At 41.7% G+C, this 21,927-nt stretch overlaps 1 protein-coding gene and 1 long non-coding RNA gene across 2 annotated transcripts in view; both read left to right on the top strand.

Annotated features, from left to right (window-relative positions):
- LOC143210551 (uncharacterized) overlaps positions 1-21,927 on the top strand; it is a 259,814-nt gene that overhangs the window by 177,840 nt on the left and 60,047 nt on the right. The window lies entirely within an intron of this gene.
- Positions 5,986-20,100, top strand: LOC143210560 (uncharacterized). Its single transcript, XR_013009279.1, has 2 exons — positions 5,986-7,682; positions 7,760-20,100. It is a non-coding gene; the product is annotated as an uncharacterized LOC143210560 (long non-coding RNA).

Raw genomic sequence — 21,927 nt, 5'->3', positions numbered from 1 at the left:
AGGAAGAAGCGAGGATATGGTCTTCTGCAATCGAGTCGTCGCTCACCTCAAATATTTGTCTTTCGACGACGATCCTCTTTTCTGTTCCTACCTCGTGTCTTCCGACCGAGATTAAAACGAGTCGGGACCGAAGTTACCCGGTATCTTTGTTTTTCGCGTGTGGTGGGAGCACGTAATTGAAAACGGTGTTCAATTATTTTTATTACGGTTTTTCTCGCTGCTCGTTACAGATTCTACACTCGAATTTCACCCTTTTGCAAATCAATTTCAAGCTTTTACAGATGAAGTATTTTTAACCCTCGTCCGTTCCTCATTTCACGAACCGAATCTTTCAAATTGACACAGTATTGAAAGATCGATGAAATAACTAGGTAAACAGTTATTTTTCGATGCTCTTTTTTCAAATTCATAAGCTAACACTTACGTTAGGTTTTTCGCTTATTTACTTCGCATTAAAAAAATAGGAGTTGCGAAGTTTTGGGACCTATAAATAGCAGAACAGTATAACTTATTTCTGAAAAACTCGATAAAAAAAATCAAATTAAATGTAAATTAATTGTTAATTTTAAATACTTACATAAAAATTATCTGCGTCGATTGCATGAAATAGAATTCAAATAGAATGTTCTTTCTTCCTTTAATAATTTTAATAGAATAGAAATCATATATTGACATCTCCAATTTTCAAAATTCTCCTGCAATTGTCAATTTCATCTACTCAATTTTCCTATAAATGCATAATGATCCGCAGTCTAGTAATTACCAATTCATTATGTTTGTGAAATAAAGAAATAAATCAATAATTAATTTTAAATATACTGAATGGGTGAAATTGATTTGCAAAAGGGTGAATTTCGAGTGCGAAGTCTACATTAGTCCCTTACAAAGACTTTCCTACGATGTCAACAATAATTTTCAGAAGGAAAGATTGTCAGTGCTTCTTACGATTTTTCCAAGTAATTCCAGGGCTGCTCTTTATTTTACCGAACTAGAAATTTGTGCCTTTCTCCTATAAATTATGAAGTATTTGGTATGTAATCCAGTAGATTTGTACCCGGGGTGGTTGCAGATCGAAGTTTCGATCCTGTAGGATCAATGGTTCAGGAGTTATGCTTACTTAAAGTTGAGCAATCTGCAGTGTTTTTGACAGGTAAGGGCGCCACCACATTGGTTTGTAGTGACGGTCACGCGCCGCTTACCGAGTTGGTTGGTGATTAGGTCGGGGTGGGGGGGGGCAAGGACCGACGGTTCTGCTATATGGCGGCGCCCTTACCTGTCAAAAACAATGCAGATTGCTCAACTTTAAGCAAGCATAACTCCTGAACCATTGATCCTACAGGATCGAAACTTCGGCAGCCGCCCCCGGGTACAAATCTACTGGATTACATACCTTATCATTTATAGGAGAAAGGCACTAATTTTTGGTCCGATAAAGTAAAGTTTACCCGTTCCAGCATTGACAGCGAGGATTTCTGTTCGAGATTTTCGTCGGCGATCCAATTAAAGTGAAACAGAGCTGTATCTCAGGTGTCGTCGAGATTATTCCGATGGGGATGGAAAGGTTGACGCTCGCACACGGATTTTAAGCATGCCCTCCGATCGAGTAGCCTGTGTCTGACTATTGATCGACCTGTTCCACTGTCAGCCGGCTCCATTAGAGTGACGCGTCGCGTCTCGGGCTGAATTTTTTCCATGCTCGCCATTACATCATTGGCGCGCTTCAAAAGGGCGACACGTCACTTTCATTCGTGTGCAATTCGCTTTGTTTTTTTTATCATTAGCTGCTTCAAAGAATGGCACAATGACGCGAATATAGGCGACGCTCTAATTCCAGCAGATTGGGATCCATTATCACCTTTTTTACTATTGTGCATTGCTGTCTGTTCAAACGAGCGAAATGAAAATTGCCTGCAGTTTATCTTTTGAAACTGTGGTTTCAACCAGGCAGTAATTATGATTATAGAACCTGGATTTTTCAAACGAAACAGGGATCGGTAGATTTGTGATTCTACAAAACATAATGATAATTTTATGAAATTATGAAGTGAAATATTTTACTGGATGTATCATGTTTTATGTTTCGTTGAGCATTATTTTCGGATATCTGTGCATTCTTCGCTGTAATTCATGGCTACAAAAAGGAATAAACATATTTTATTTGATGCACCAGGTGATTACAATAATACTATTTTACGTTAGACGAAATTTTATGGATATTATTCGCTGTTCACATCAGTTTTCAAAGCCTCGACTCGTAGGTTGTCCAAAATTAAAAAATACCACGTCGAAGCACAAAACGCGGACAGCGGCTCTTGAAAATCTCGTCCTACAGTTTTCAAGAAAATCCCCGACGAACCCTTCAAACCCCACAAAATCCGGACGATATTAAACTGGTCTCGAGGACAACAGAATTTCCTAAAGCAGCAAGCAACTCTCTTACGACAATGGGCGAGGAAGAGATTCATCAAAAAAGGCTAGATCCTCCGATCAAGGGATCTCGAGGAAAAGAATCCTCTTGCTCGACTATTCTCTGTCGTACAGTCGAATATCCCCGGAATCTCTCCATCCGACTGGAGACACTCCACGGTGCCATTTACTTCCGTTTAATCCGATTGCAAGGCAGCCGTGTCCACCGGCGCGCACCTGCAATTAGATACGCGCGTCTTGGAGCTGTCTGGCCCCGGGTTAACCCGGAGAGCGGTCTGAAGGGGCCATTTGTCTCCGTTCGCCGTAATCTCGCGGTAATTTGTACCGCGCCTCAAACTCCGCTCTCTAACGCGATCCATTTTTCACGGTTCCTCCCACGGAAGTTTGTTGGGACCACTCTCCTTTCTTCTCTCTGTCTCTCTCGCCCTCCCTTCACAGCTCCCTTTCTCTCGCTCATACTCCCTTTAAATAGTTAATGAAAAGTTCCGTGTCACGGCCGGCTATAAATCCTAATTCTGCGGCGGGATTACAGCGCAGGTCAGATCGCGATAACACGTTCGCGCCGGGTTAATTATTACTGTAGCGAACCGCGAGGGGGTTAGCCACCCCTGTTCTCCATCATCCCCGTCTGGTTTACCCTTTGCAAGATGTCCCGCCCCAGAATTCCACGCTCCTTCCATTTACGAGAACCTAATTCCGACTGCACACCATGAAACATGTTACGTTCCTCGATAGTCTATTCCGGAGGATGTTTAGCAATTTTTCTTTTTGGAGAACTCCTAAACTCTCTGTAGTAGAATTTTGCATACAAGTTCGTGGGGTTTGAAGTACGTACACCATTTTTTTTTCAAGCACGAACAAGCAAAATTGCACGAGTCGTTTTAAGGAGATTTTGTGATTTTCAGTGCCATTTTATTAGCAAGTTTTAGGAATTTTTCTCGGGAGAACTGTCAAGTTTGCCGGACTGGGTTTTTGTACACGCATTTAGGAGCATTTGGTGTACATACACAATTTTTTTCGAGCATGAACATGCAAAATTGCACGAGTTATATATATGTTTTTACAGAGTACGTTTTAAGGAGATTTTTCGAGATTTTGATTGCCATATCATTAGCATGTTTAGGAATTTTTCTCAGAAGAACTATCAAGTTTGCCGGATTGCGATTTTGTACACGCATTTAGGAGCATTTGGTGTACATACACCATTTTTTTCGAGCATGAACATGCAAAATTGCACGAGTTATATATATGTTTTTACAGAGTACGTTTTAAGGAGATTTTGTGATTTTCAGTGCCATTTTATCAGCAAGTTTTAGGAATTTTTCTCGGGAGAACTGTGAAGTTTGCCGGATTGCGATTTTGTACACGCATTTAGGAGCATTTGGTGTAGATACACCATTTTTTTCGAGCATGAACAAGCAAAATTGGTCGAGTTATATATAGATAAAACAATAAGAAAAAAGCGACGGGTTTCGTGATGAAGATCCTCTATTTTCAAGTCAATTGATTTCACCGCGCGCGTTCGCCGTGCAACCACGGAAATAATAACGCGAATCTCGGTGGCAAGGATCGATAGAAAGGAAAATCCACGGAGACTGGAGTTTACGCTCGCCACGGGAAACAATTTCCCCGTGGAAACTCGATGAAAAGCGAGCGCAGGGTCGCGCGACGCGACGGGTCGTTTCGCACGGCGAAACTTTCCAGCACTTCGCGGATTTCTTAGGAGAGCCGTGTCCGATCCGGAACCGCGTTCGACGAGCTCGTTTACCGCGAGTTCGCTCGTACACCGGCAATTACTCCCGTACCCGAACTTCTCACCCAGTAGATTGTTCGATCGAATTATTGCCGGCGGGTATCGATCTCGGCCAGTTTGTCACCGAGTCGCAAATTTCCCGGATACCCCCGTTCTGTGTCACTTTCAAAATTGTTTCATTTAGGTGAATTTCCAAGATTATTCGTGCAACTAATAATTTAATTTTGAGAGTAATTAAATATTTGTAGGATGGAGTAAATGCATTGGAAATAATGGCGATTGTTTCGGAAAGTAGGATATATTTTACGACGTATTTGGAGCAATGAAGTTACGATTGACTCATTGTGCGAGCCAGGAATTAATCAGTGCAATTAATAATTTAATTTTTGTAAAAATTTTTCCACCATCATATTGGACAATGATTAAATATTTGTAGGATGGAGTAAATGCATTGTGGAAATAATGGAGATTGTTTTGGAAAGCAGGATATATTTTACGACGTATTTGGAGCAATGAAGTTACGATTGACTCATTGTGCGAGCCAGGAATTAATCAGTGCAATTAATAATTTAATTTTCGTAAAAATTTTTCCACCATCATATTGGACAATGATTAAATATTTGTAGGATAAAGTAAATGCATTGTGGAAATAATGGCGATTGTTTTGGAAAGCAGAATATATTTTACAAACGTATTTGCAACAATGAAGTTACGATTGGCTCATTGTGCGAGCCACGAATTAATCAGTACAGCTATTAATTCGATACAACTCATCGCAAGAGAAGTAAATAGTTGGAATTTTGAACGCTCGTTCATCCGGGAGCGGAGTGAAGTGGCCGCCTCAGTCTCAAAGCGACTGATCCACGTGTAAAATCGTTTATGGTATAAACGCGCGTGTTTATTTCTATAATAGAGAGAGAGGAAGTCGGATTAAGAGAGAAGGAGACAGAATAATCATGCAGTATTTACAGTGTCCCCGTCTTAAGGAATTAACGGGGCATCCATCGCGTATTTGCCGGCGCTGTTTGCCATGCAGATTAACAATTAAAGGAAATAGTCCGGGCGTTCCGCGGCTGTTTAGAAAATAAACAGTGGCGGGGAGTGTTTCGCGACGCACGGCGGAATATTTAACGAGCACTCGAAAGCAGCCCCTTTCTCGCGAACCGGAAACAGGGAAACGGATGCGGCGCCGAAGCCTCCTCCGATCGGCACTCCTGCACTTTTTTTTCTGTCTTTTCTAGCCGCTTTCTGTTCTCGTGCCGATGAAAGGCTCTGTTTAATTATTGGCCATCCTCTCGGAACTTTTGTTCCCCCTATAATTCGCGAATCGATTCCATTGGGGAAATTATGCGATTATGGAGTTAAAATTGAGAGATGGTGCTCTTTCGACCTTTGATATTTGCATTATGCGCCGTCCGATCGGGCTGTAATGTGCCTTGAATTGAAGCTTGAACATTCATGCATAAAATGCGTAAAGTGGCAATTCGAAATCTTGCTTCGTCTTTTTAAAGAAAATTGTGAAAACAGCTCTTTCAGAACACACCGCTATCATATAAATAATTTCCATTACAACAATTGTCACGCTATTGACAAATTAAAGTACGTTAATACTCATATTTTCAATGATGAAATCACGATAACAGTAATATTTATTCACTTGTAAAGATAAACAAGTTGATTACATATTTAATGGTAATGTTGAAAACAAAATTTATCACGATTATCACAGTGATTTGAAGATTTATCAAGATATTGATCTTTCTATACTAAATATACAAAATTTGGTGTGGCAAAAGTAAGTTAAAAGTAAGTTGGACAGTGTTATGAAACGATACTTTAACTTATTTTTGCCACACCAAATTTTGTATATTTAGTACAGAAAGATCAATATCTTGATAAATCTTCAAATCACTGTGATAATCTTGATAAATTTTGTTTTCAACATTACCATTAAATATGTAATCAACTTGTTTATTTTTACAAGTGAATAAATATTACTGTTATCGTGATTTCATCATTGAAAATATGAGTATTAACTTACTTTTGTTATCCACTGTATATATGAACTATACTTCAGAATCATGCTCCGCTCGCCAAAAACGAAAATTTAAAAAGAATCAACCACTTTCACAAAATCTAAAGTCATCATGGAAGTTCGTCGCTAATGACCTAGATATTGATGCGACGTAAAAAGCCTTATATGTAATAAGAAATAAAAAAATCTAAAAAGGTCGCACACACCATGAATCACGAAATCACCAAGTTCATCAATAGCAATCAGAATGCTGGGTCCATCAGCGCCGTTTACCGCGATTTTTTCCTGGTAAATCCAAGTGGCTCAGAGCTTCCTGCGATCCTCAAGAAAGGATTCCTCTCCGAACAGGACCTTAATTCTTTTCCGGAGCTGTCTCCGGCGAAGAGTAACGCGCGTCTCAGCTGTCGTCGCGATTTCAGTTAGCGAGCTTATCTCCGCCGGGCTCCTCTTCTTCTACCACTGTCCGATATCGCGAGAGGTAATTTAAAGGGCTGTTTCCCTTAATGCAATTTAAATGCGCGCGCGAGCGCATCCTGATGACATCCTGGAGGATATACGCGCGCTGGCATAGCGTTCCCGTGGTTTTTCGCGGGGAATTTAATGACCGGCGATCTTCGAGGAATTTCCCGGGCAATGGCGCGAATGGGAACAAACAACGAGTACAATGAAATTACGTTGGTCAACCGACCGCGTTATCTCGTCGAGGATGTGGCCCGCACTTTTAATTAATCCTTGGAATGCGGATGTTCGTTATTGCGTCGACTGCGATCCGAATCTTTCATTTTTAAACAACTAATTTCTCATTTTTGATAGCGGCGGTTTTAATCCCCAGTTTTTACTTGATTCTTTGATCGCATTTTTAAACGATGTATTGTTATGAGACAGTGAATTTTATGCATTCATAACAAAAATGAGTTGATATAATTTAAAAGAGAAAAAGAAGGATTGCGATTATATTATTTTCAACATATCAAACATATTAGAAGACAAAATAAATTTATATTGCATTCCAGTTTGTTGTAATTCAGGTAGAAAACTTTTATTTTGCATAAAGATCCGCTGTTTAATTGTTATTTTCTGAATGCAAATGTACAAAATACCAGGTCATTCGGAAAGTACGTAACCTAACAATGAAATGACATGAAATAATGAGTCAAAATACATTTATTCTTCAGTATATTCTCCCTTAAGCTCAATACATTTTTTCCAGCGATTTTCTAATTCATTTACCCCATCTCTGAAATGATTTTCCTCGAGACCTCTAAAATACTCACCTACGGCTGCTATAACTTCTTCATTTGATGAAAAACGCCTGCCACGTAGGAATTTTTTGTGGTTTGGGAACAAGTGGAAGTTAGAGGGGGCCAGGTCTGGTGAATATGGTGGATGCTGCAACAATTCATAGCGTAACTCCTTCAATTTGGCTATTGCAAAAACACCTTTGCGAGCCGATGTATTGTCTGTTAGGTCGTTATTAGACTAGGCCACTGGTGGGCAACTTGGTGGCGCAACTTGGTGGCGCCACCGAATTGAAGAGCTTTTAGGCCGTTATTAGACTAGGCCACTGGTGGGCAACTTGGTGGCGCAACTTGGTGGCGCCACCGAATTGAAGAGCTTTTATGAATCGGTAACTGGTGGTACCACCAAGCGTTCATTCCCGCTGTCGATGTAACGCTATGTCGTGCTCTTATTTATTTTACGATAAATGTGGTGGTAATTTGAACGTCAATTGTTCATGTTTTCGCGATGCTGGTGGCGCAACTTGGTGGCTTTGTCTAATAGGCTACATTCAAATCAATACCCCGGCTGGTGGCGGCGCCACCAAATGTTGCCCGGCCGGTTGCCGATGCCGTCCACCAGATCGGCAACTATTTTTGGTGGCTCCACCAGTTACCGTAGTCTAATAGGTTACATTTGTTTCAATGCCCCACGACGTGCTGAGCCACTGGTGGCGCAACCGAGTTGCGCCACCAGTGGCCTAGTCTAATAACGGCCTTAGGTGTGCGCACTCCCATTGAAACTAATAGAAGAAAGTCAAAACAGCGGAAGCGGGCGGTCGGCGTGCAGACGCGGTGCGGAGCGGTGCGGTCTAGTGTGCGCCAACCTTTAGGACGGATGTTTTCAACAACGATATGTGTTTGCTGCTGCCAATATCATCTATGTGTCAGGCTACGAACTTTCTGAATGACCTAGTATGTACAAAATACTTGTCAACATCGGTTTTATATTTCATCGACTCCGAGAACGATTTCTGCCGACGATATTTCCTCGCTCATGAAATTCTCCATTGATCTTCTTCGCGACAACTATAGTATACCGTGCTAGATGTATACATACGCAGCATCTCGGCCAGTAAACGCGCGCGGTTGCTGTCTATAATTTCCCATTTCCATTTTCATTTCATTTCCCGGGAGACGCTGCTCAATTTATTATTTATCCGGCGCGGGTAACTCGATCGCTGGGTTTCTACCGTCAAGAGTTCCGGTTCCGGAATTTTTCAATTAATATTCAACCGACAGAGAGACTCTCCACGCTCTTTCCTTTCCGCAAGTAGTCGGGAAGAGCAGGAAATGAAAATCCCCACAGGATTCGAAACTCGCTTCTTTGGTCAAAAAGTTCCAACGCATCGAACTGCAACCTGTACGCCCGCAACTTTCTTACCAAGTTTCTCTTCTTTGGACCTGGATAAAGATAACGTACGTGCTGGCAATGTACTCTAATGTAAATCGAGTGTACTGCAACTTGGGAATACAGATATACTCGCCTCCGCGAGGATATTTATGGGTTTACTTTCAGTTGGTTGTTATTCTTGTATTTTTATTTCGCGAGAACGCACAGTTGTGTGACGTCAAATGCCCCAATTAATGTTAGGCCAATACGAAGTATCGGGATCTAAAATGTTTCTTTCGATGGAGCGATGCGAGCCGGAGCCACGAAGGCGAAAGTTCCCTCGGCCGAGATAAATCTCGAGGAAGTCGCTTAAAAGTTTCTCTTAAACGGATTCCCGTTAACTCGATTCGGGCCGAACCGCGGCACGAAGACGCCATTGGCATTCAATGCTTGGCCCCTCCCCTCAAAACCCCCACCACGGAGAATCAATATTAATCTTGGGTCTGCGACTCAAAGGTACACAGCCCCCCGGTTTGCAGTTTCGAAGCGGTGATTTAATCAGACGAAAAGTTGGTCCCTTGATTTGCCGCTGTCCCGGAAACTCCGCTAAAATAATACACTCGAAACGCGCCGCGGCGGCTACCGGTTGATTAGCTAAGCGTCACGTTTCCCGAAAACCCGTTCCTCAAAGGAAATTTCGCTGTGCGTCCTCAAAAATCAAAGTATTTGACATAGTAGTCTTATTAATTTGTTTACAAATCTGCATATTCCTCTTATTCCTGATATATGACCTTGGAAATACTACTGAATTCGGTATTGTGTAACGTGCCGTGCTAGTCTGGCGCGTTAATTCCGCAAAGAACGAATCAGTATCTTCGCGGGACCATTACTCAGGACTTTGCAAGTTCGGCGGCGATTTTATTCGCAATTCCGCGGAGCCGTGGCCTGTAATTTCCGGGGTCCGGTACCCCGGATGCTAAGTAATTGCTGCACCCCGGGAGGCTGTATCGCGCGATAACGCGACACCGGCTGCTATTTCACGAGCTTGCCGCGACCGGCCGCAGTTTTCTACTGTAATCTAAAGTTTCGCGGGAACAACGCTCGTGTATCGAGTCCCGCGAGACCGCCATCGCGTTGATTCCGATCCCACCCGCGACCCCTTGGTGCACGCTGCAACGCGCTGCAACGCTCTGCAACCGTGTTCCAACGCGTTCCACCGCGTTGCGGCCAAGAGAAAACGGAGACCCGCCTGAAATTATCACCGGAGTAACCGAGACTCGTTAAAACGAACTATGGAACGTTGTAATTATTCTTTGAGAGATTCTCGGGCGCGCATGTGCACTTAATCGACGCGTTAGGCTGTTCAAATTTTCTCTGCAATGCATTTGGTCGATTTTATATTTCATGAATTTTGCAGTTCGTGTTTTCTCGATCTTATTTCTGTTTTTCTGTTTTTATCAGATGTAGCATGGTTTCAGGAGATCTTTCGCATGATTATAGCAAATTTTTTGGAAAAAAATAGGAAAAGCAATTCTTTTTATGTTATGATACTTGCCGACTTCGTCTTGAAATTCTGTAACAGAGATAGGCGTAAACAAATTATAGGTGTATTTGTATAAAATTGAAGGTGACCTTGAGAATAAAAAGAGTTGACAAAAAATTTGCTATAATCACGATTGATGGATCACCCCGTATTTTCACCCAGGAATTAGTTTGAAAAGATTGTAATGAGTACACGGGTTGAAATGGTTAGGGAGTGAGTTGATCTGGTTTCGTCGATTCGAATTGAGCCCCGAGGACGAAGAGGAAAGGCGTAAATCAGTGTCACAGTGGAGAATGTTCGTAGTAAAAGTAGCAGAGCCATCTTGGGGGTGTAAATTAGGAGCTCCGTTCGTCGAATCGCAACCCCTCGTTGGCAACGAGCCGTAAAATTAACTGGGCTAGAAAAAGGGGCGAAGGAAACGCGCTCCGAAAACGCGGCCTCGTCGCGAAATACCTAGACGGAATTCTCGAACCGTTGAACAGGTATATCACGATCCTCATGCAATATCAGCTTCAACCATTATACACGAAGCGTATTGAGAAACATTCGTCTCGCAATATAATAGTAAACTGTTTGGTCGTTCGGAAAGTCATTTCGTTTTCTCAAGGGAAAATGGAAGCCAATCTTTTACCATTTAGAATAAGTATGGCATTTTATTCTGTGATCTCTTTTAGGAAAGTTTAAGTTTGGGAACTTAAAGATACATGCTCGTTCAATTTTTACGACTTTATTACAAATGCAATTTGCACCGCACAAAAGATACCAGGATTTTGCGATTTAAAATAAGGTCAATACTAAACCTACCGAGCCTTAAACGTAACTGGTGCATGTTCCCTTATAAAAATGACAAGATTGATTTTATTTAAACTTCGTGCAGCTCCTATTGTAATATGTGCTGCACTAAAGATATCTACACAATCATTTCTTATGAAATTATTTTTATTTCATCAATAATCGTAAAATAAAAAATCATTTTGACCGGTAAAATAACAAAGTAAAATAACAAACACAGTAATATAACTACAGGAAAAACGAAATTACTTTCCGAACAAACTGATATTACCAACACATAAAATTGATAGCACTCGTGTCGTTCCTGTGTACCATACAGTGTATAGAAACGAAAGTCTCGCATATAAGTGGAAGCTGTCCGTGGATATACTTTTGTATGTAATTCATTTTGCATCTTAGGGGCCGTAATGGCGGGCCAAATCGATAGGGGTGGCGTGGCTCTATGGCCTCGTAACTTTTATCCGCTGGCAGGGTATCGCGTGCTGGCTCGGCTCGGGTGCCGCGCCATTATTTCGCCGTTAACGGTGCATATTCCGTCACGATATTCCAATTTCGTCGGTGACGGATCGGTAAAATCTGTACAGGCCGATCGCGAGATACAGGGTGTCCCAAAAACGTAGTATCTACTTCCTCGAGAGGAATCACTCCTCTCTACGAAGTACAAGATTTTTGGGACATTCTATATAGCATACAAGAATAACACACTTCCCATTCGATTATTTTCTGCCATTTGCGAGGTAACTTACAATTAGACAGCGAATCTTTATGCAAAATAAAAATTTTCCACCTCAGAAATTTCTTTTCTCTTTTAACCTTTAGCATCCGAATGACGACTCGGAGTCACTACTAAAAATTCCTGTACCATTATTCAAAATATTACTTACATTATTAAAAATATGTTGGTATCTAATCAATAACTAAATTTAACATTTATTAAAACATTTATGTATGATTTATTAAGTATTACATCAATTTCATATCCATGAAAAGATAAAAATCATGTAAAATGCAATTATTCTAGGTCCGCAGAAACATGTTTAATTTTCGAGTTGAAATAGCTGCGAGTGCACAGGGTCAATATTTGGAAATTCATCTGATGCTTTTCAATGTTTCAAATTATACCTACTCGTTTTCGTCATAAAAGCATCAAATCTTCTGTCTACTTGTCATGTTAATGAATAAACCTGCGAATAAATATCTTGATTTACAATACATCGGCGCATCTCATGAAGAATATCTCGATGCTCTAATTTGATTGGGTTGAACAACGCACACAAAGGCTTTAGCACAGTGATTAACCTCTCAAGAATTCATGACGGTGTATATGAGGCAGAAGCAAAGTTACAGATTTTTTATGCGCTCCCGACGCACGTGAATCCAGGAATTGAGCGTAAGTGGTCTTTTACGGTGCCTCGGGTGCTCTTCTTTTATTCGAGACTCGAGACTCTCCCTTGCCTTGGGAAAACGAAGGAACGAGAGAGAGAGAGAGAGGAAAGATTCTTCACTCCGGGTAATACTGAAGAGTGCCCTAAAATATCCCCTCGAACGAGTGTTTTTGATCTCGCCCTCGCAAACGCCGCGGAACATTATAATTACCGGACGTACATGTAGTCCGTACGCGCGGAACAAAGACTGGAAAATCGTGCTTCCTATCCGACTGTTTAACCATTTCGGTCTTTGGTCACCGCGGGGGAAATTATTTCCCTTCTACAGTTGTTTTAACAATTTGTTTAAACGCAACAAGTGAGGCATTGTCACGGCAAATGTACAGAAGCGGTTTGCGAACTTTATTCAGCGCTTTTGTCGACCGTTTATACACTTTGTGGACCCTTTATACATTTTTTACAGCCTCTATATATCATAATTCTGTGAACTTTTTACACATTTTGTACAAAAGAAACCAACTATGACGAGCTCTAATGTTCAATATAAAAAATGGCTAAAAATTTGGATAGATACGTTCGCGTCATTTTGACGAAGTAATGTGAAATAGTCACTTTTAGTGGTGCGTAAACCGAGTGGTAACACCATTTTCTTTACAGTTACGGTGGTTAAAACGTCTTATGCACAAAAATGTCGTAGAAGGGTAAAGAAAATGTATATTTTTTGTATAGCTAGATTTAGTCTAATGCTCAAATATTGAAATTTTATTTCATCTAAAATGAAACGCGGAACATTCATATTTGTTAGACTTTGTTAAAAACCTTCATCACGAATCTGGCTCGTCAAAGTACGTCCTTCAGCGACGATTTGTTGAGAAAGGGGGAGAAATAAAGGGAAAGGGAGGGAGAAGCGAGCACACATGGTTTTTAACGCGCGGCCGAAAACGTTCGAAACTAACCCGGAAACGACCGAGCGAGCCTGGGGAGAGCTTTGATTCGACGGCCTGTTTCGAAACAAACTGTGCGCTCTCGTCGAGTTCGATTTCGAGGTGGCCTCGCGGACAAGCTGCAAACTATTCGAAACCGCGCGGGGCACGGGAGCTTGCACAAAGAAGAGGACATCCGACGGGAGAAAGAGAGAAAGAGAGAGAGAGAAGAGCGTGTGTGTCGGTGCGGTGCACCAGCAATTAAAGCTCGTACAAAATTGAACGACTCCGGACCTCCAGCGACGATAAAACGTTGCCCCTGTTAATTACCAACTGCTCGTAAAATACCGTTTCCCCATCGAAACCGATTATCGTTCGTCCTCGGTGCTCTTTTTTCCATTTTCTTCCATTCGATGTTTCTTTACGGGGTCGTGTCACTAGCTGTAAAAAGAACTTGCAAACAGTAAGAACTTTTAATATTCTGTCTGCAATTCCTGTTCGAAATTTCTTGGTCAAGTCGCGTAGTCAAGTTGCGCGGTTTGACATTAAAAGAATTATAATAATAACATTTCTCGATAGGTTCGATATTAAATTGCAAGACCACGCGAGAGGGAAAAGACGAGGCATCGCGATTCATTTTCCGTTTCATTTTCGAGTCGAGAGATCAAAGAGGAAGCGTCGTCGGGCGAGCGTCGCGACGCGGCATCGCGCGACCAACTATTCCGCTCGGCCATAAATGGGCGAAATCAAGCCGTAAATAACGGCGCGTTAAAAATATTTCATACGGGACGCGACGCGTGGAACGGCGCGGCGCGCGGCGGCGAGCGCGATATATACGCGTCGCGGTAAATCACCGCCGGATGCCGCATAAATTGCGAAAATATTTTGTAATTGACGGTGAGAATAAATCGCGGAGAACGGCCCCGGATATTGGCTGGTTATTCGCCGGCCGTTAAACGCTGGAGAGGGATCCAGATTTTTTCCCACACCCCCGCACGCCCACTCGATTAACCCTCTCGAATAGCCCCCCTTCGCTCTCTCTCTCTCTCTCTCTCTCTATCTCCTCCTTTCTCTCTTGAAACGATTTTCGCGCGGAACGTATTTCCGCAAACGGTGCAAAGGGAAAGAATGATCGCCGCGAGAAGGAAACGCTTCGGATCTGGAAAATTGTGGCACTTTAACCCCTTGCGATTTAATTCCCAGCCTTCTGACTGAAACATACTATTCAATTCCACCTGACGACCTACCGGAACAAGTATTCTCGGATTTAAACGATTTGAAAAGAGTACAAAACGGCGGAGTCAGGAATATCAGTTGAGAATGGCAAATAGTGATGATTGTGTGCAGTGTGCATATAATGAATGTGTAGACATTCTTTTTGATCACAGTGTGCGTAAGACGAAGAAAGCATCGCTTTCGATCTACCGGAACAAGCGTTCTCGGGTTTAATCGATTCGAAGAGAGAACAAAGAAATGTACATTCATCAGGATATCGGATAAAAATGGCAAACAGTGACCGAGGTATGTAATTTAATCGATGTGTGCAGTGCGGTATAATGAATCCTGTCAACATTCTTGTCGAGTTTGTGTAAGACGAAGAAAGCATCGCTTTCGATCTACCGGAACAAGTATTCTCGGGTTTAATCGATTCGAAGAGAGAACAAAAAAATGTACATTCATCAGGATATCGGATAAAAATGGCAAACATTGACCGAAGTATGTAATTTAATCGATGTGTGCAGTGCGGTATAATGAATTTTGTCAATGTTCTTTTCGAGTTTGTGTAAGACGAAGAAAGCATCGCTTTCGATCTACCGGAACAAGTATTCTCGGGTTTAATCGATTCGAAGAGAGAACAAAAAGATGTAGTTCAAAGTATCAGATAAAAATGGCAAACAGTAATGTTGTAATTTAATCAACGTGTGCGTATAATGAATGTCGTAGACATTCTTTTAGATCACAACTTGTGTAAGACGAAGGTAGCATCCTTTTCGATCTACCGCAACAAGTATTCTTGGGTTTAATCGATCGAAGAGAGAACAAAAAGATGTACATTTAGGATATCAGATAAACATGGCAAACAGTGATGTTGGCCGAAGTACGTAATTTAATGGATGTGTGCAGTGCGGTATAATGAATGCTGTAAACATTCTTGTCGGGTTTGTGTAAGACGAAGAAAGCATCGCTTTCGATCTACGAGAACAAGTACTCTCCAATTCAATCGATTCGAAGAGAGAACAAAAAGATGTACATTCAAGATATCAGATAAAAATGGCAAACAGTGATGTTGGCCGAAGTATGTAATTGAATCGACGCGTGCGTATAATGAATGTCGTAGACATTCTTTTCGATCACAGCTTGTGTAAGACGAAGGAAGCATCGCGACCCAGAAATGCATCTGGAAACGGGGCTCGGGAAACGAGCCCCGTTTTCCTATTAATACGTACGTAATAACAGTAATTCGCTCGAGCACGAACCGCCACTCCGAGGAAAACGATGATTTTATCTCTGGATCCTCGAGATCGAGGTCGCGCGCGAGGCCGCGATATCTGCGAGACCGGGGACGAGCAAGTAATTTCATTTTCGACGGAACGCCGAATCCTCTGGCGCGATTCAGGTGCATACATGCCACAAAGTGTTCCCTCTATTTCCTTCTCTCTCTCTCTCTCTCTCTCTCGTTCTCCTCTCTCTTTCTCATTTTCCTTGGTTGCTATCTCTCCGCTCCGCCGCCGCAGCAGCGTCTCGCGCGCCTACATCATCCGTTACATGTGCGACTGCACATTGCACCGGCCGGAATACATGGCCGCGAGTAAATACTGCATAATGGAAATGCGGTTACTCGAATTGCATAATTCCGTATTACGTCGGCCGAATGCTACCCTACACCGACGCAGCGTCCGCAAATTATTCCTGGACGATTTTCTGACGGGGCAACGGCATCGCCACACAATTAGCCGGGGGGATGCATTCCTAGTTGTCGCCGCCGCCGCCGCCGCCGGATGTGGCACCATAGAATGCAGCTGCGAGGTGTACGGGACCGGCTGGTGTTAGTTGTATCAACGGTGTTTCTGTCGAACACTTTCTTCCCCCAAATTCGGAATTGAATTTGTATTTGTATGTTTGTTCCTTGTGGAAATACATTTAATTCCTAATTGTCGCTATCAATGGACGTGGCACCACAGAATACAGTTGGCGTGAGTTGTATCATTGATATGAAGCTGTCAGTGGTCTAACCATAATTGCACTGCTGGTACGATGAGTGCTATCTATGGGAGTTGTTGTCAAACATCCACTCCCTCCAAATTCAGAACTGAATTTGTATTTGCATGTTTGTTCCTTGTGGAAATACATTTAATTCCTCATTGTCGTTCTCAATGGACGTGGCACCATAGAATACAACTGGCATGAGTTGTATCAGTGATATAAAGTGGTTAGTGGTCTAACAATAATTGTATTGATGGTACAATAAGTGGTATCTACACAAATTCAGAATTGAGTTTCTATTTTAAGGTTTATTTGTTGTGGAAACTCATTTAATGCCTAATTGTTGCTGTCAATGGACATGGCACCATAGAATACAGTTGGTGAGAGTCGTATTAGTGATACAAAGTGGTCAGTGGTCTAACAATAATGGTATTGATGGTACAATGAGTAGCACCTTTGAGAGTTTCAGAGAATACAGTCGGCGTGAGTTGTATCACTGATATGAAGCTGACAGTGGTCCAACAATAATTGCACTGGTGGTACGATAAGTGCTATCTATGGGAGTTTCTGTCAAACACCCTCTCCCCAAATTGGGAATGGGATACGTATCAGATTGTTAATGTCTGTGGCTTCTTTCTCTCTCTTCTCGTATCCTGCTTTCTCTCACGGACATTCATTTCGTGTAATTCCGCGCATTCCATATCGTCGAGCACCGCGCACAACACACACACACAGGTCTCACCGCGCCGTGGAAATATGTTGACGTCAAACATCCCATGGTTGCGGTAAATCAGCCGGAGAAAGCGTGAGGTGCAGAATCCCGGAAGAATGTACGAGGTATGCGTGTATGTCTCTCCGCGTCAATCAAGTTCGCTGAACTCGCGTTTTAACGCGTCTAACCGGTTAGTTTGTTTATTATTTATCTTGAGGGGCAACACGTTTTTCTTCTTCGTTCGCTCTTGTTCGTTCTACGAAGTTATTTCCTTTTGCTGTTCCTAATGAGATAACATGCGAGCTTTTCTCTAGAGAATCGTGTACTGTGCAGGGATGTTTTGTACGCTTTTTCTCTTTTTTTTTTTTGTTGTAGTTGCACATTCGTGTTTTTTTCTTTCTTCGTTTCTTCTCATTCGGATCCTATTTCGAGAAACTTAATTTCATTGTTTCTACTTTTCTCTTCTGTTTTCTGTTTGCTTCGGTGCACTGCTTTTTTCCTCCCTTTCCGCGATTTCAGTTCTTTTAATCGAGCCTCTATTGCGATTCAGTTTTTTAGTGGACTATCAAGGCGACCTTCAGTTTTATGATAGTTCATACTGACTCATCTCGTGTATTTTCCAACAACAATATTCAGTTACCGTATGCGGAATTAATCGAATCGAGAGATAGTTGGGTCAGCTTGATTGGGGGCGAGAATGATGTATGGGATTTTTTTCTCGAGAAGGGGTTGGTGGGATCGAAATGGGCAAAGCTAAGGGCAAATAACTTTGAGACTCTCACTTGCACGCATTACCATTATATCGTCGGCCTCATAAAAATTGCCTAAATCCAAAAAAGTAAATTTTACAGGAGGCGAAAGAAAACAATTTAAAGCGAAGCTATTTTGCTCTACACGGAGATTCCAAATTTTAATATTGTGGCACTACCTAACAACTTATCGCTGAACTATTACCCTCAAACTGTAGAAATTGAAGTAAGGTCACGTAAGGGCGAAATGCCCTGGCAAGGCTGAAAATCTGCGACTTTCACCCTTAAGTTCTCATCTTTAAACGTATGTAGCTCATTGCAATGTTGTCTGCATGTAAGTTACCGAAATCTATAAAACGCATTTTGTAAATTATCGTTACAGGCCCAGATAAAAAACTTGACAAAACATCATTTTTTAAAATTTTGTATAATTCTTACCAATTGCAATCGTAATAAATTTTTGTTTACTTATTCTCTGGCAAACTAGCCGTTCGAACATCTTAAAAAAATTCAAGTCCTTTGGACCAATTTTTAAAAAGTTATGCGATTTTTAAGAGTGTCCACTTAATATTGCCGCTGACTGTAGTGTCTCCCAGCATCCTCCAAGCAAACATTCCATGCTCCAGAGTATTCGGAAATGACCATGCTGGAAGTAGCATAGCACTCTCTGATCATCTGCAGACCCCTAATTCCTTGCTTCATGCTCTCGGGGGTTGTTTCCGGTTATATTCTAGCTCTCGGCGGTACGTGTGATTCTTTTCCGGGGTTTAATGCGTCCCGTGGCGCGTCGCAACGCGTCGCGGCGCATCACGCCCAGCACGTCGTACATTATCATGCTGCTTCGCGCATCCAACATCAGACCGTGTTCACAGGGAATGCAAAAGTGAAGTTTTATGTCGCCCATAAACGATGTGTCTGCGTACACGCGGGTCTGTCCGTTTTCTGCCGCGACGCGAAAATACCTGACTGCGATGTCTTTCCCTCCGCGCGAATGGAAACCTCTCCCTCTCGTTTTTCCAGGATTCTCACCCACCGCCTCTCTCGTTGCAAGCTAGTCCGGAGTGCAAGGTCCTGAATGCATCCAGCGGGACCCTAGCTTTTCCTTGCTATTTCGATATTTTTGCAACTACAAATTCTCTTTTCGAATATTAAAGAGCTGCTTTCCGGCGAGCATGCTGGCTGCTGCAGCGAGATTGGATGCTTCAGTTTTCTTACGGGAGCCATTGTTTCCACAAGCTTATTTGTTGGTTATTCTAGCGAGATCCAGTTCAAATTATCCCGTTCCTTTTGTTCTGAATATTTTGGGTACGGTTACTCGAATTAATATTCGGACGCTGTATAAAAAAGATACGATAGCTTTTTTAATATTGTACTATACGATTTGAACTTTTCTGGGAAGCTAGAGTTTACTACAGGATGTGAAAAGAAATTTTTTCAAAAATTGCAATTGTAACTGTACTTATTGTGGAAATCGTTTCTCCGAAAGAAAGCTAAAAATCTTTTCTCTATGCGTTCAGGCATGATTCAACGTTATACGTGAATTTTCCTTGCTTAAATAAAAGAAAAAAAACTTTTAAAAAAAAATCAAACCGACTTCGAAAAAACGCACTAAAAAGTATAAAATAATTTCCATTTAATATATGTGAATACACACGAACTTAAATACAATACAATCTTTTCGGAGGAGGCGGGTTAAAATTGAAAATTTTCGACACTGGAAATTACGAAAATCCTTAAATTGTTCTAAATACTAATATATTTATATTTAAATAATATATATATATTTCTTTTTCCAAATTGCAATTGTAACTGTACTTATTGTGGAACTCGTTTCTCCGAACGAAAAGGAAAATTTATCGATGCATCGCTAAAAATTTGTTCTCTATGCGTTCAGGCATGATTCAACGTTATACGTGAATTTTCCTTGCGAATAGTTAACAACAAAACACGCGTAATTGCACAAGAAATTATCCGAAATGGAAAAGAGATTCCTGCGATGTAAAATTGTCTCCACCTTTAAAAATTGTCTGAAACGAAGATGCAAAGAACTTTCCGCAATTGTACATTATAATTTGCCGTTTTGTTCACTGTTCTATTTGTGCGCAGTCGAAATAAATTGGATTCGAGGTATCCCCGGCAGCTTGCAAAGGTTGAAAAGAGATAGAAGACAGTGAACACAGGTCGGTTTTGTGAACGTGCCGCACGAACGATTCGAATTTGTGTAAAGGATTTGAAATGGCTAGGGGATCAGCGATGCGGCTTGCCTCGGTTTACTATGGGATTCAGGTTCGAGGACATTTTGGTAGCCGCAGGGCTATTTTCGGAAACGATACACAAGCTTACCTCGGGACTACCAGATCCTAGTCTTATTTTTGACATCCTCTGGAATAAGCAGAGCTTCCACAGCTTCTTCCTTCATTGTCCTCTTTCACGACTGAGATCGTCGCTCAACTAGATTTATTTTGCTGTTGTCTGTCTCCGGACGGAACGATTACTCCAAAGAATTCTCTTGCATGGAAACATAGTCCAGAACGAATATTTCAAATGTTTGTTTATTCAAAAATTAAAAGATTTCAAGGTTTGTCGCTGGGTTGCATTGAAGAATAAAGTGCAATTGCAGCTGGCGGGTGCATCGATGCATCCACATAACAAATAAGGTCATACGAGATAGATTTTTTCCTCTACAATTTTTAAAATAGGAGATAGATAAAATCTATATATGTGGCAGATAAATTTTTTTCTATCTTTAATTAAAGAAAGCAGTAACTTGACCCAAATCACCTTGAAAAAAATCATTTTCACACAGGATCCTGAACAATAATGGGCAATCTAAACGGTACTGGCCTTGTATCCGGAAAAATAGAAAGAAAACACTCGGAAATCTTATTCCTCTGCATGAAGGGTTTGATAAGGCGCACATATCCGGCTTCGAGGCCAAACAACATATTCCAGCTTCCTTATCCGTCGGCGAATATTCCGCGCAAGTCGGACTCGTTATTGGAAGACAACGGATGAAAACCGGCTCCCTTGTTTACGGATCAAGATTGGAAATCCACTGCTTATGGGATCGCTCGCGGAACGATCGGGTAAAGATGCTTTTAAGGGAACAAGGTCCGGTTCTTTCTCTTATCCTCTTTACTCCGATCGTGTCGGAACCGGCTGTATTCCGACGTGAATCGTTCAAGATCGAACCTTACAGCTGCAACTGTACAGGGTGTATCAAAATTATATATATATATACGCGATCACTATAGCGTGATTCTGCAGTACTGGATAAGTGGAGATCTCTTTAAAAATTCGATCGCAAAATTCATCTTGCCCCTTTTGTCAAGGTCAAAAATTTTGCGATTCATTTTTTTTAAACGGATCTCCACCGATCCAGAGGTGCAGAATGTTAGAATCTAATTTTGAAACACCCTGTACATGAAATACACTAGATACACACGTCTTCGCAATTTCCCATGGCAAACAATCGGCAGGAGATGACGTGTCCATCTGTGTCCTTCCTGAAATAAGGGAGGGTCGACATTCGATTTCTGCTTGTCGATCATTTCGCGAATGGTTCATTTTGCGAGCGTTGGGATCGCGTTTCCTGTTATATCCGCGAAACTGCTGCCCTCGGACGTTTCAATAACTTCCTGCAGTAATAAAAACAATGGGGAATAAGCTCGCTGTGAGCAGACTTGCCGGGAACCGTGGAGGAAAAACCGAAGGTAAACCACCCTCAGGCGCCATTTTTTATTTTGCACATTTTTATACAGCGGCTGCCTCAATTTTTATAGATGTGTTGGTAT

The sequence above is a fragment of the Lasioglossum baleicum genome, chromosome 7, assembly GCF_051020765.1.
Source record: "Lasioglossum baleicum chromosome 7, iyLasBale1, whole genome shotgun sequence".
Taxonomy (NCBI): Eukaryota; Metazoa; Arthropoda; class Insecta; order Hymenoptera; family Halictidae; genus Lasioglossum; species Lasioglossum baleicum.
The sequence above is the reverse complement of the archived record's forward strand: the minus strand, read 5'-3'. Positions and strand labels throughout refer to the sequence as shown.